General features: G+C 41.6%; 1 long non-coding RNA gene across 1 annotated transcript; it reads right to left on the bottom strand.

Annotated features, from left to right (window-relative positions):
* Positions 1–10,206: 10,206 nt before the first annotated feature.
* LOC148791201 (uncharacterized) lies at positions 10,207–11,863 on the bottom strand. Its single transcript, XR_016076775.1, has 2 exons — positions 11,189–11,863; positions 10,207–11,094 (listed from the first exon to the last, which is right to left on the bottom strand). It is a non-coding gene; the product is annotated as an uncharacterized LOC148791201 (long non-coding RNA).
* Positions 11,864–12,028: the final 165 nt, after the last annotated feature.

Here is a 12,028-nt window from a genome sequence, read left to right as displayed (position 1 = left end):
GATCTCCTGCACTCGTGTTCTCCCATTGGTTGCCCGCTCAAGAGAAAAAAAGACATTCTGTGAAAAAACATATATAGCAGGAGAAAATTAGGAAAAACTAACCCTTCTTAAAGCCAAGGTCTTCCATTGATGACGTTTTTGACGTATCTCTGATCCAAAACAAGCGGAATCTTGGGTGAGTTCAATAAAATAAGCAAGATAAAACATGGCAGGAGAATAACAATACAGAGCAGTTTCTTGGGTGAGCTCAGCAACACAAAACAGCAATATTTTATTGGCTCTAGAAGTTAAATACCACCTTTTTATACGAAAACTAATAAAAATTTTTGCAAACTCTGTTTTAAGACCTTCCCGGCACCATAGATATTGCCCGGTTGTAAGTAACCTCTATTTTACCTCAACTCAAAACACAAGATGCTCAACCATCTGTTGATAAATGAACTTTTGTTTAACCTCTCAGTTTCACATGAACCATCTTTACCTTTCATCGTCCTTGCACTATCAGCTTTCAGAGGCCCATGGGGTCCTTTGGGTTCATTGAGAAATCCTTGATTAAATACCTTTTATTTTCATTTTTGCTCAGAGAAACCGTTAATAGAATACCTTGGCGGAAGAAGGGTTAGGTTTTTTATTTTAATTTTAAGTTTTTGAATTTGAAAATAAAGAAAATAAGACATAATGGAGGGATCAACTCTCCACCTAGTGATCTCGCACAAGATTTTAGATCTGCTACCAACAAAACGCTCTCAACATGTCCCAACTTGTAGTCACACATGAACATCTCCTTGTCATTCATGGGAAGATAATCCCAACGTGCGGTTGCAGGGGGCTAGTGGGAGTATTTTATTGATAGCAGATCCCTACCCCTTGCACAGGTGCTCACAGAAAATGGGAGTGCATGCAGGCTTGCCTTAACACAACTACACAAGTGGATTAGCTGTATTATGGGACTTGATGAAGGAAGATTTGGCCCGACCTCGCAAATCACGCCACGTGGCAAAAAATAAGTAGCTCGGCACTTAAAACAGCGTACCGAGGGTACAAACACCAAAGGGAAAAGACCAGCGATCCGAACTCCCCTCGAGGAGACCGAACTCCCCTTGAGGAGACCAACTCCCTAAGAGGAGCCCGAACTCTCTACTTAGAGCTCGAACTCCCTACGAGGAGCCCGAACTCTCCCTTTGGCCCCGAGCCACACAAAGCAGTGACCCGAACTGGCCTGTCTCATGACAGTTCAGGACACCCCTTCCTATCCGAACTCAAGACCGCCTCACACGTCGCTCCAAGCACTTCGCCTCCAAAGCATTGAACTGGACGAACCACACCGTACCTGACACCGAAGGAGTCCGTATCCAGGGGCGGCGCACCTGACTGACTTGGGATCTGACGCTTGACGGCCGCACTTCAACGGCCACCTGCCGCCGTCACCTGCCACCGCCATCTCCGGTTACAGAGACGACTCCGACAAAAAGAGCAATGATGGTTCTGCCCCAGCAAAGGCAATGACGCCCGAACTGGCAGAAGCACGGAAGTAATCATTCCCGACCTGACAGAAGTCTAGGAGTGAATGCGCGAGGTGGTTATAAAAGGCTCTCCACTTCCCCAAAGAGGAGGTATGCAATCTTTGCGCTATCTGGTTTTATTTGCCTTTGAAGGATTCTAACTTGAGTTTCGGAGCCTTTACACCGGGTTCCCCCCGGAGCTTCCTCGTCTCCTTCGTTTCAGGTTCCCTGCTATCGAGTTCAGAGGCAAGGTCGTTGACAGCTAAGACCGGCCGGAATGCGCATCATCAGGACTCTTGATCTTCTGCCCAAGTCTACCCATAATACAGTATCCCCATGTATTGAAACATCTCCAGTGCAAAATACCATGTAAGGGGATGAAATGTTCTCCATGTGTGACTGTGATGATATGTGGGTAAACGTGGGCAAAGTTATTGTGACTCGTGTTAAGAATTGTTTAACCAAAAATAATGCCCTGCCCTACCTCAGACATCAAGTGTTTAAGGCCCACAAGCACTCCGATCTACGCAATAGCTGATGTAGGCATTATTACTGGCTAAACAGCCCCGAACACAGCTATCAGTTGTAGTTAATTAATCTGAAGGCTCTTCATATAACCAGTAACCACTATCAAAAGTCAAAACCTTTACTATTGCTCAAACTAGTTAGAACATCCTTGCCTTTATTACTGCCGCATAACTTTCCCTCGTCTCTCCATCTGCATTCTCCCAAGGACCCAATAAAATAGTAATCCACCAAGTTTGATCAATTCCATGGATTTCCCTGTAGAAATCAAATATAACCAACCAACAACAAAGGAGCTGATTAGTGTTGTATTAGCATTTCATGTTGATCTTGAATTTTCTGATTAAATGGTGAGTCTAGACCCTAGAAACTGCAGCCTGCTTGTGAACCAAGCCACCAACTCTGTTTCTCTTCTCTTCTTCGTCAGCCCAAAATTTTCTCATCTACAGCTGCTATACCTGGCTGTTGCTCTCCTTGAGCTAGCACAAAGGTTCTTTTGATTCATTTTGTGGCCTGATGTACTCAAATCCTCCTTCATCATTAATCATGGCCTCAATTGGATCCTCTTACTCCAACGAGAAACACTGGTTAGGAATGTCTCGAGATCCAACCACCAGCTCCTCCCTATTAGCCTTTTATTCCTTTGTCTCCCTCTTATTTGAATTCTGTATTGCTCTAGGAATGCATATGTCCTTTGTTTCTGATTATATATGCCTTTCGCATCTGCCACTGTGTTATTAATAGTTCGTGTGAGGGTTTTACACGTATAACTACCTACTACCGTCATATACTCTAATACTCATACTGTTGGGTTAGTAGAATGATAGACCAGATTAACTGAATTCATTGGCTATTTAGTGGGTTGTGTAGCCATTATTAAACCCCCACACAAACTGTTAATTGCTATTTCCCACGACCACCCATCATTTTCTTGGGACCGGATGGGTTGGAGGCAATCATGCACATCGAATTGGGTTATCTATCACGAGTGAATATGACAATGCTCTTTATACATGAAGCCCACATAGGATCCACACCATATGCGAAAGGGAGCACTAGCATGATCAGTTGTAATAGGTAGCCCAGTCTGTTGTGCATGGGCCATGGTTTCGTCTCTAGCTAATCTAGATTTTAATTTCAAACTTTGTGCATATGGCTGATGTTGGGATATGGCATTGTATGATCGGCTTCGATTAGGACAAACAGCCTCTTACAACCTTGCATTGTAAATATTTCCAATGCAAGACTGTTCGAACGAGAGTTACCCTGATTGAATCCGATCTCAGTTATTGATACATATCAGTTTGGAATCTATCAATATGGTAAATACTAAAGGCTGAGATATTTGGCCACTTTTGAAGGTCGACCCTTCCTAGAAATGTCCTGCCTCAATTATTGAATAAAAGAAAAAATATCAATATTCCCAGGCCAAGCTTGGACACTTTCCAAATTACCATGAACCCACGGAAGTAGGGATTTAAGTCCGAGTCAAATAAAAAAAAAAGAGAGAGAAAACTAAAAAGCACAAGAACATGAGAGGACATGGCCCGCTTTGACACAGCAACCCCCACCCCTACGCGCTATAAGAGCATCAAAACAAAACAAAGAAAGGGCAGATCAACAATCAATGCAAAGTGAGAGAAGATGAGACTAGAGAGACCGAATCTCCTCTGTAGAGGGCACCTCACACCGACTTCACATGTACATCCTACCATGTATTGGGAACATTTTCCGTACTTATAAATTATTATTCATAGGAGGTGTTTCCACGCACCTAGAGGTGTAAACCAGGCCGTACCGTCTGCAGCCCAACACGAATTTGGACTGACCCGACACAGCACGGCACGATAGCCCATGGGCCATGCCAGGCCCGATACAATGGTTCGTACCGTGCTGGGCCTGGGGTTTTAGGTCCACGTCCCATATATATTATTTATATAATATTATATAAATAATAATTATATAATAATATATAGTATATAGTATATAATATATTAATAGAATAAATATTTTCTATTTTATTATAATAATTTATTTAATTATTGTATATATAAGCAATTATATACACAAAATTCATATAAAATTAAAATTTTAAGTTTTTTGTCATTTTTTTTTAAATAAATTGCTTTGGCCCAACCTGTCACAAGGCTCAGCCCGTGGGCCAGCCCGGCTCGTGGCACAAGCCCGCACGGGCCTGGGCTGTGGGCCATGCCAGGCCAACCCCCAAAATTTTCACCGGGGAAGGCGGCATGGCCCACTTTACACCTCTACACACACCTCACAATAACTTAACACCTAGTGTGAGGCACACTAGGTGAGGAGCAGATCCTAATTCAGTGGAGATTGATATTGGCAGAAGAGAGGTCTTGGAGGAGGTGAGAACCGGCAATAAAAATACCAAAAAGAGCCTTCTTTTATCCCTTTATGAGGCGTGCTATATGTGAGGAGCAGATCTCAATTCAGTGAAGATTGAGAGGTCTTGAGGGAGCTGAGAACTGGCTGCGAAAATACCAAAAAGAGCCTTCTTCTATCCCTTTATTAGCCAATAAATCAGCACAGTGGTTGCTCTCCCTCAAAGTGTGAGAGAAAGAAATGTCCATGTGGTTACACAGTGGCAAACCTTGTATCCTCTATTAGGTCCAAGGGAACTATACAGCTGAAATCAATGTTTCCGAACTGCCATTGGTTTGGATGGTCGGACCGTTTGGACCAAAAACCATTCAGGCAATTAGTTCCGTTTTATCGCAAGTCTAGTATTTGATCAAAAACTATTGAATTGTTTAATGACCCATTGACCCAGGTGATTGAACTATCGACCCCATTCAATGATTTTTGGTCATTTTTTATTTTAATTATTTTTAAAATTTTTTAATTTGTTTGTCAAATGGGTAATCCGTTTCGAATCATTGACCCTAAAACTGGTGGCCAGAACGGTTCGGGTTCTGGATCAGCTTTTAAAACATTAGCTGAAATCTTGTATATGTTTGGCATCGGTGCTGTAGATACAGCACCGTTTTTGCTGCTGATGTGTGGGCTAGAAGCATCGTTTTCTGAAAAAATGATGTCTTTTTTTTTCTGTTTGAAAATGTTACTACCAGGTAGAATGTTTCTTGGAGCAACAACAACACTTTCTATTTGGTACCAATGCTTCATGTTTGTTTTCAGCACTGATACACATTATAGGTAGTCCATGTCACTGTCACATCACATCCTCGTTGGCAGCAATGAGCTGCAATTTGAGAAAATACCAAATTCGACATTGCTCCAAACATGCCTTTTTGATTTTCAAGGCATGACTTGAAGCACTATTTTTTTTGAAAAACGGTTCCAAACAAATAGGCATTTCCTGGAACACCGTTTTTTCCAACATGGCACTAACTGATGTATCACTGTTTTATGGAGCAACGACATCGATGCCTAACAGACGTCTTATATCTAATTGCCATTTTCTTAATTATTTACATATCATCCATTCCAATTCCCATTTGATCTAATGAATCTGAAATCTTGCAATTGTTCAAAAACTAAAGCCCTCGGCGTCTCGACCAACAATCCTCTCCACTCATAAAACCCTACTGCTATGGGTACCGGAGAAAGATTCAGCCCACCTCAAGCTTTGTTAATCAAAGGTTGTTTGTTGTCCTGAACTCAGTTGCATATCACTTTCCTCGATAGGGAAGTATATGCTTTCAGCTCTGCTCTTACATTTCAACAAAGTTGCATTTTTTTTGCCTAAAAGATCATCCAGATCTAATTTTTTATGCGCAGTTTTTTGGTTGAATGGGTTGGCCTTTGGTAGATTTTGTTACTTGGGTTGGGTTGGTTCAAGTTTGGATGGGCCCGAGCCCAAATCTGAGCCCGATGTGGTTGAAATCTGATTATGGGCCAATGCGATACGTCAATAAAAATCTATGACTATATATTAAAAAGCCTCTCCTTTTTCATTCTTCCTTTTTCGTTTCTTCCTTAACTCTCTCTCCTTTATCCCTTCACCCTTACCAAATGTTTCATTAAGCCATGTCACTTTGATAATCAAGTCAGTAGTGGAGATAAGGAGGTTGGCTAGGCCAAGCTAGTGAAGACAAGCTGGTCATAACTGAGTAAAGCTAGAGAATTGAAGAGATAAAGAGAGCTAAAAGAACAGGAGAACCAGAATTCCAAAGTGAGTGGAAGAAGAATATATCTTGGGCAACGTGCCCTTAAATACTTGTGAAGGTGTGTGTCATTGTGTTCTTCGCTTTGCGGTACACATTGGCGTGTCCAGAGGTCATCTTCGATTGAGGTTTTGGGAGTTAGTTGTATGCTCCTAGCATGGAGGTTGGGCTGGATTCGGTGTTCACCACGTGTCTTTTCTCATTTGAGGTATGTAGCATTCGTCGTAGCCATCTGTTGAGGCAAATAGTGGTATGCAACACCATCCTTCTCCACCATGCCCATGCTGAATAGCTCAGCTAGGTGTTGTCCACGTCACCATCTACATTGTGGTTCAACCGGGGTAGTTACTTCATCAATGTCTTAGGATATATAAAACATTTAAAACCAACATAAATCTACATAATTACATATAAAATAACAAAATATAAACTATAAATAGGAAAAAATAGGTACATTCAAATTCCCAAATCCTAAGAAGCTTAAATTAAATTTTAGAAAAAGATCTTTTGTATATAATTGGATCATATCCTAATAGATAGACCAAATATCCAAACTTGATCCCATCAATAAATTAAATGATCACACCTTTAAATTCGGTCTAATACCACGATGACTGAATAAATATTTCGAATGCCATTTAAGTGGAACGTATTAAATACAATCCATTTGCAGTTTGATAAACCTACAGTTTACAAATAACGCATAAATAAATGTGTCTAGTGATTCTCCCGGTTGATCGGTTCTAATATTTTCCCTTTTTTTTCCTTGTTTTATAATTGGAGCATGGTATTTGGACATCATTCAACGAGACCCATATCCACATCCGGATTATTCCCACTTCAAGAGTCAATAAATGCGTTCCGCTAACTAGAGCGCCACGTGCTACTCGTTACAGGACGCCCCCTCTTGAGAACGAGGAAAATACAAAATGTCCACCAAATACCGAAATATTAGAATATCTTAGGCAATGATATTTCTCTGGCTGTAAGAGACTTCTTCGCTTTAGTAAGTTCAACCCTGAATTAAATAAGACTTACATTGCCCATGATTCCCAAGTATAAATTCCTGGAAAGGCAAATTTTTTATAATATCTTAAATTTTTATGAGATCCTCAATTATATGAAACAAACCAAATAAAAACAAGGTCTCATGAAAATTAAATTGGACATGCACAGAGTCGAATGGGCCTTTTTCCAGAAAGTCATGGACAAAATGGGTTTTAATTAGAAGTTCATAGGATGGATTTTGCAATGTATCTCAGTTGTCTCTTACTAGGTGTTGGTAAATGGAAGCCCAAGTAAAATTTTTATCACCATCTCTATTCCTAATTTGCAAAGAGATCCTTTATCACCATCTCTATTCCTAATTTGCTAAGAGTTCATCTCTCTTGCTTTACGGAGATTACATAGTTCAGGTAACATTTTTGATATTCAAATGAATTAACCTTGCCCTGTCATCACACACCTCTTTTTTGCAGATGATGCTTATATCTTCTCCAAAGCAAATGTCTCAAAAGGGAGTAAAGATCATGGAAGCGCTGAAAATGTATGAAGAAGTAGCTGGTCAGAAGGTGAATCTCCAAAAATCTGAAGTCTTTTTTAGATTCATGTGTGTGTGGGGGGGGGGGCAGAGATAAGAGGAAAATGAATTGGGTTAGTTAGGATAAAATGTGCTGTAGTAAATTCAGTGGAGATCTTGGATTCAACGATCCTCAAACTTTCAACTTTAGCTCTATTAGCAAAGTTAGTTTGGAGATTTTACACAAACAAGAACAATCTATTGGCCCAAATTATTTATAGCAAGTACCTAAAAAGAAAAAGTTTCTGGTTAGTAAAGACTCCTCCAAATGCATCCTAGGCTTTAAAAGCCTTCTGGCTAGAAGGGACTTACTAAAACAATGAGTTTGTTGGAAAATTTCCAATGGGGAAAAAGCTGAAATTTGGGATGATCCTTGGATTCAAATATTGGATGAACTTAAACCTATAGGTCTTAGACCAAACCCCCTCTCATTATCAAAAGTGAGTGATCTTATCAACCCCCAAAATAATACTTGGGATGAAATCAAGCTGCAACACCACTTTGATGAAGTTACGATTAATAGGATTAAAGCCACTAAGCTCCCAAGGTTAAGTGGATGCGATAGATTAATGTGGACTCTAGATCCTAAAGTAAATTTTCAGTCAAATCTGTCATACCCTCTAGCTCTCCTTCATACCAGAAAGGTTGAATCTTCAGAACTTACATCTGGGTTGGAATCAATTCACTGGAAGAAAACTTGTTCATTAAAAACTCTCCCAAAAATTAAGACTTTTCTTTGGAAGTGTTGCTTGAATAGTATTATTGCTAATGAGGAACATCCCATAGAGGATTATCTATAAACCCATTTTGTGCCTTGTGTGGAAAAGAACATGGATCTGTTAGTACACATGCTTTATTGTACTATGAGCATGCAAGAGCCTCTTGGTTCGGGTGTAACTATTCCTTAGCTTTCTCAGAAGCTCCAACCTGGAGAAGATTTTCTGATTGGTGGTCATGGTGGTTAGATATCTGTGTTGGAAACCTGATTCAATCTAATAAAGAGGACAACTTGTTAGTTTTTCCACCTTCTTGTTGTGGTTAGCTTTCTCAGAAGCTCCAACCTGGAGAAGATTTTCTGATTGGTGGTCATGGTGGTTAGATATCTGTGTTGGAAACCTGATTCAATCTAATAAAGAGGACAACTTGTTAGTTTTTCCACCTTCTTGTTGTGGTGCATTTGGAAAGCACGTAATGACTATATTTTCAATGCTATAGCTCCTAATCCTTCTATTACTATTCTAATTGAAAACAAGATGATGATGGAAGTCAAAAAAGCTTCCCCACAAGACTCAACAGGATCTTATCATCCTAGCACTGTGGACCCTTCAGTTTTTGTGGAATCTTCCTGCTGCAGGTTTTGTGAAAGTAAATACTAATGGCAATTTTATCAAAGCAGGGTTGGGTGGTTTTGGTTTTGTGATCAGAACTGATAATGGGTCTTTTCTTTGGTTGGGAAATCGGGTCCCTGTAAAGCTACTTCACCTCTATATGCTGGGCTTTACGCTATCCATGAATATTGCTCTTTTATTCCTATTTTGGGCCTGTCTAATTGTGATAATTGAAAGTGATTACAAGACAGCAACCACAAACCTCTCTACTGGTTCTTTTGACTACCCACTTGTATCGCATATCTTGGATGATACTCATAGTTTGTATGAATGCTCCTTCATGTTTTTGTGTGTGAAAAGAGAGGCTAACAAACCTGTTCATCTTCTAGCTAAATTGGGTTTGACAGGTAAGATTCTCTACGTTGGATTCCCCCTAAAGGCATTCAAGAAGCCCTGTTTTTGGATTTAGAGTCTTAGATGTTTGTCCTTTGGATAATTTCCTTAAACTATCCCTACTGTTTGCAAAATTGACTTTTTAAAAAATTACTCTTGCCGTTAAAATATTAACGGAAAGACTGAAATATTTATTTTGCCCTCAAATCAAATTTGAAGCTCCTCCGATTCTTGTGATCACGGGAAAATGGTACCGCTACTTTGCGGACGCTTCCCTACCTTGAACTTCCTTTGCCAGTAGACGGTGTAACCACTCCCGGCACATTTGAGCAACCTTCGCACCGCCACGACGGCAAAAAAATTATACAGCCTGATTTCCTCATTCAGAAACCTCACCACCACCGTCACTGCATCTTCCATCTCCTCGCCCAAAGACCCGATGGAGTTGGGATCGGAACCGGTGCAAACGAGGTCAACTTCTCCTCCCCAAAACGGGCGTCTTGGATTAGTGGGTTAGTTGCCCGAGTCGGTGGAGACCCATAGAAAAATGGGGACACAACAAATGCACTGTGCCACTGCCATTGTATGAAATGGTTCAGTACCAAGTGGGTTATCAACATTTCTTCAGGGATTCCATCGACAAACCAACAGATATCGAAATTCCTCAGTTTTCACAGGTTATCGAAATTCCTCAATATTCACAGTCAGCTGCAAACCAACAGATATAAGCCAAAATCTAGGTGATAAAAACCAAACCATCAATAACGGGAAAATCCCAATTGAGATAGCAAGCCTGTTTATCAGACAACCTCTGAATTTGGGGCTCCAAAGCATTAACAGAGTTTAGAAGACAATAGTAATCCCACACCACCCAAAAGTCTTCCGCTTTTCCATCGATTTCTCTGGCTTTGAGTGCTGTGTAGAGCGTGGATAAACAGCCAATCCTTCGCAAGTTTCATCTCTCTAAGGATTTACTAATGAAGCTCCGCTAGTCGACTTGGCCGGCTTGCATAGTCTTTATTTTCGGCGTCGATGGTACCGGCGTCGGCGATTGGGTAATATGAAAAGCCTTGCAGAAAGTGACCAGTAACAAAGCCGAATATTGGTTGTCGAAAACACAGTATTATTGGTTGTCGAATAAGAGGGGAGAGTGAAGAGCATTATATGTCTAGTGAAGAGTGTTCTTGCAGAAGTTGAAATCACTGGCGAAGATTTCTCTCAAATTAAAATCTTAGATTTCACTGAGAACCAAAGATTTCACCCTGTAACAGAGCCGAATATTTCTCTCCAATTGAAATCTCTGACGTCTCTAAGCCCTTCGTCAATTTCGGTGGCATCGTTAATGTCTGAAGACTCTGAACAAGCTCCAAGAGGACCTCCCCCGTCGAACGACTCTCGTGCATCTACATTGATGATTGATGCAAATGCCAGTGCCAGTGCTGGAGACATAAAAGGGTAAGTTGAGTCTTTCTTTAATCGCCCCAATAATTTAGAAGACGATAGTAATCAGCACGAAGCACCCGGGGATCTACATCGTAAAACTTCACTTTATTGGCGCTGATCGATCGGAGCAGAGAAAGAACATTTTCCGGAGATGGGAGATTGTTCGCGATCTGGACATAGTTTATGACCATTGAATCTACTAGTGCGGGAAACAAAAAAACATGCAATAAAATAGGATTTGGGGACGCAGAAGAAATCCCTTACCTAAGACCAAAACAATGACTGAACAACCACCAACGGTCGTCGAGGAGTGGTTAGCTGTAGCTGCGCCTAGGGAGAGGGATGGTGAAGAAGGAGAGAGGGACGAAGGGCAAAATTGAGTTTTAAAGAAAATCTATACGTCACGTGTGTAAGATAGGTAGTGATGAAGGGGAATTTGGCCCAACCTCGCAATCATCCGACACGTGGCAAAAACAAGCAACTCGGGACAGTAGAGCGCCCGAAGCGAGCACCGAAAGCAAGTCCAAGCTCACTACTGAGCCCGAACTCCACCAGACCGCTCTAAAAGGAGCCCGAGCTCCCTACCAAGAGTCCGAGCTCCCTACTAAGAACCCGAGCTCCCTGCAAGGAGCACGAACTATATTGGGCCCCAAGCCTCACAAAGCTATGACGCGATCTGGCCCATGGCAGCTCAGAACACTCCTCAAACCGAACTCAAGACATCTCGCTCGCCACTCCAACACTTTGCTTCCGAAACATCAGGCTGACCAAACGTACCTGACACCAAGGACGTCCGTATCCAAGGGCGACGCACCTGACTGATTTGGGATCTGACGCCTGACAGCCGCACTTCAAACGGCCTCCTGCTACCGCCACTTACCACCGTCATTACTAGCCGCAGAGACGGCTCCGACAAAAGGAGCAGTGGCGGTTCTGTCCGGCCAGAGGAAATGACATCCGAACTGGCAGGAGTTCAGAAGTAATCATGCCCGATCTGACGGAAGCCTGGAAGTGAGTGCGCGAGGTGGTTATAAAAGGCTCCTACCCCCCCCCCCCCCCCCAGGAACGAGGTATGCTAACTTTTGCGCTATCTGGTCTATCTTG

Source organism: Nelumbo nucifera, chromosome 5 (assembly GCF_055504915.1).
Source record: "Nelumbo nucifera cultivar China Antique chromosome 5, China Antique-T2T, whole genome shotgun sequence".
Classification (NCBI taxonomy): domain Eukaryota; kingdom Viridiplantae; phylum Streptophyta; class Magnoliopsida; order Proteales; family Nelumbonaceae; genus Nelumbo; species Nelumbo nucifera.
The sequence above is the reverse complement of the archived record's forward strand: the minus strand, read 5'-3'. Positions and strand labels throughout refer to the sequence as shown.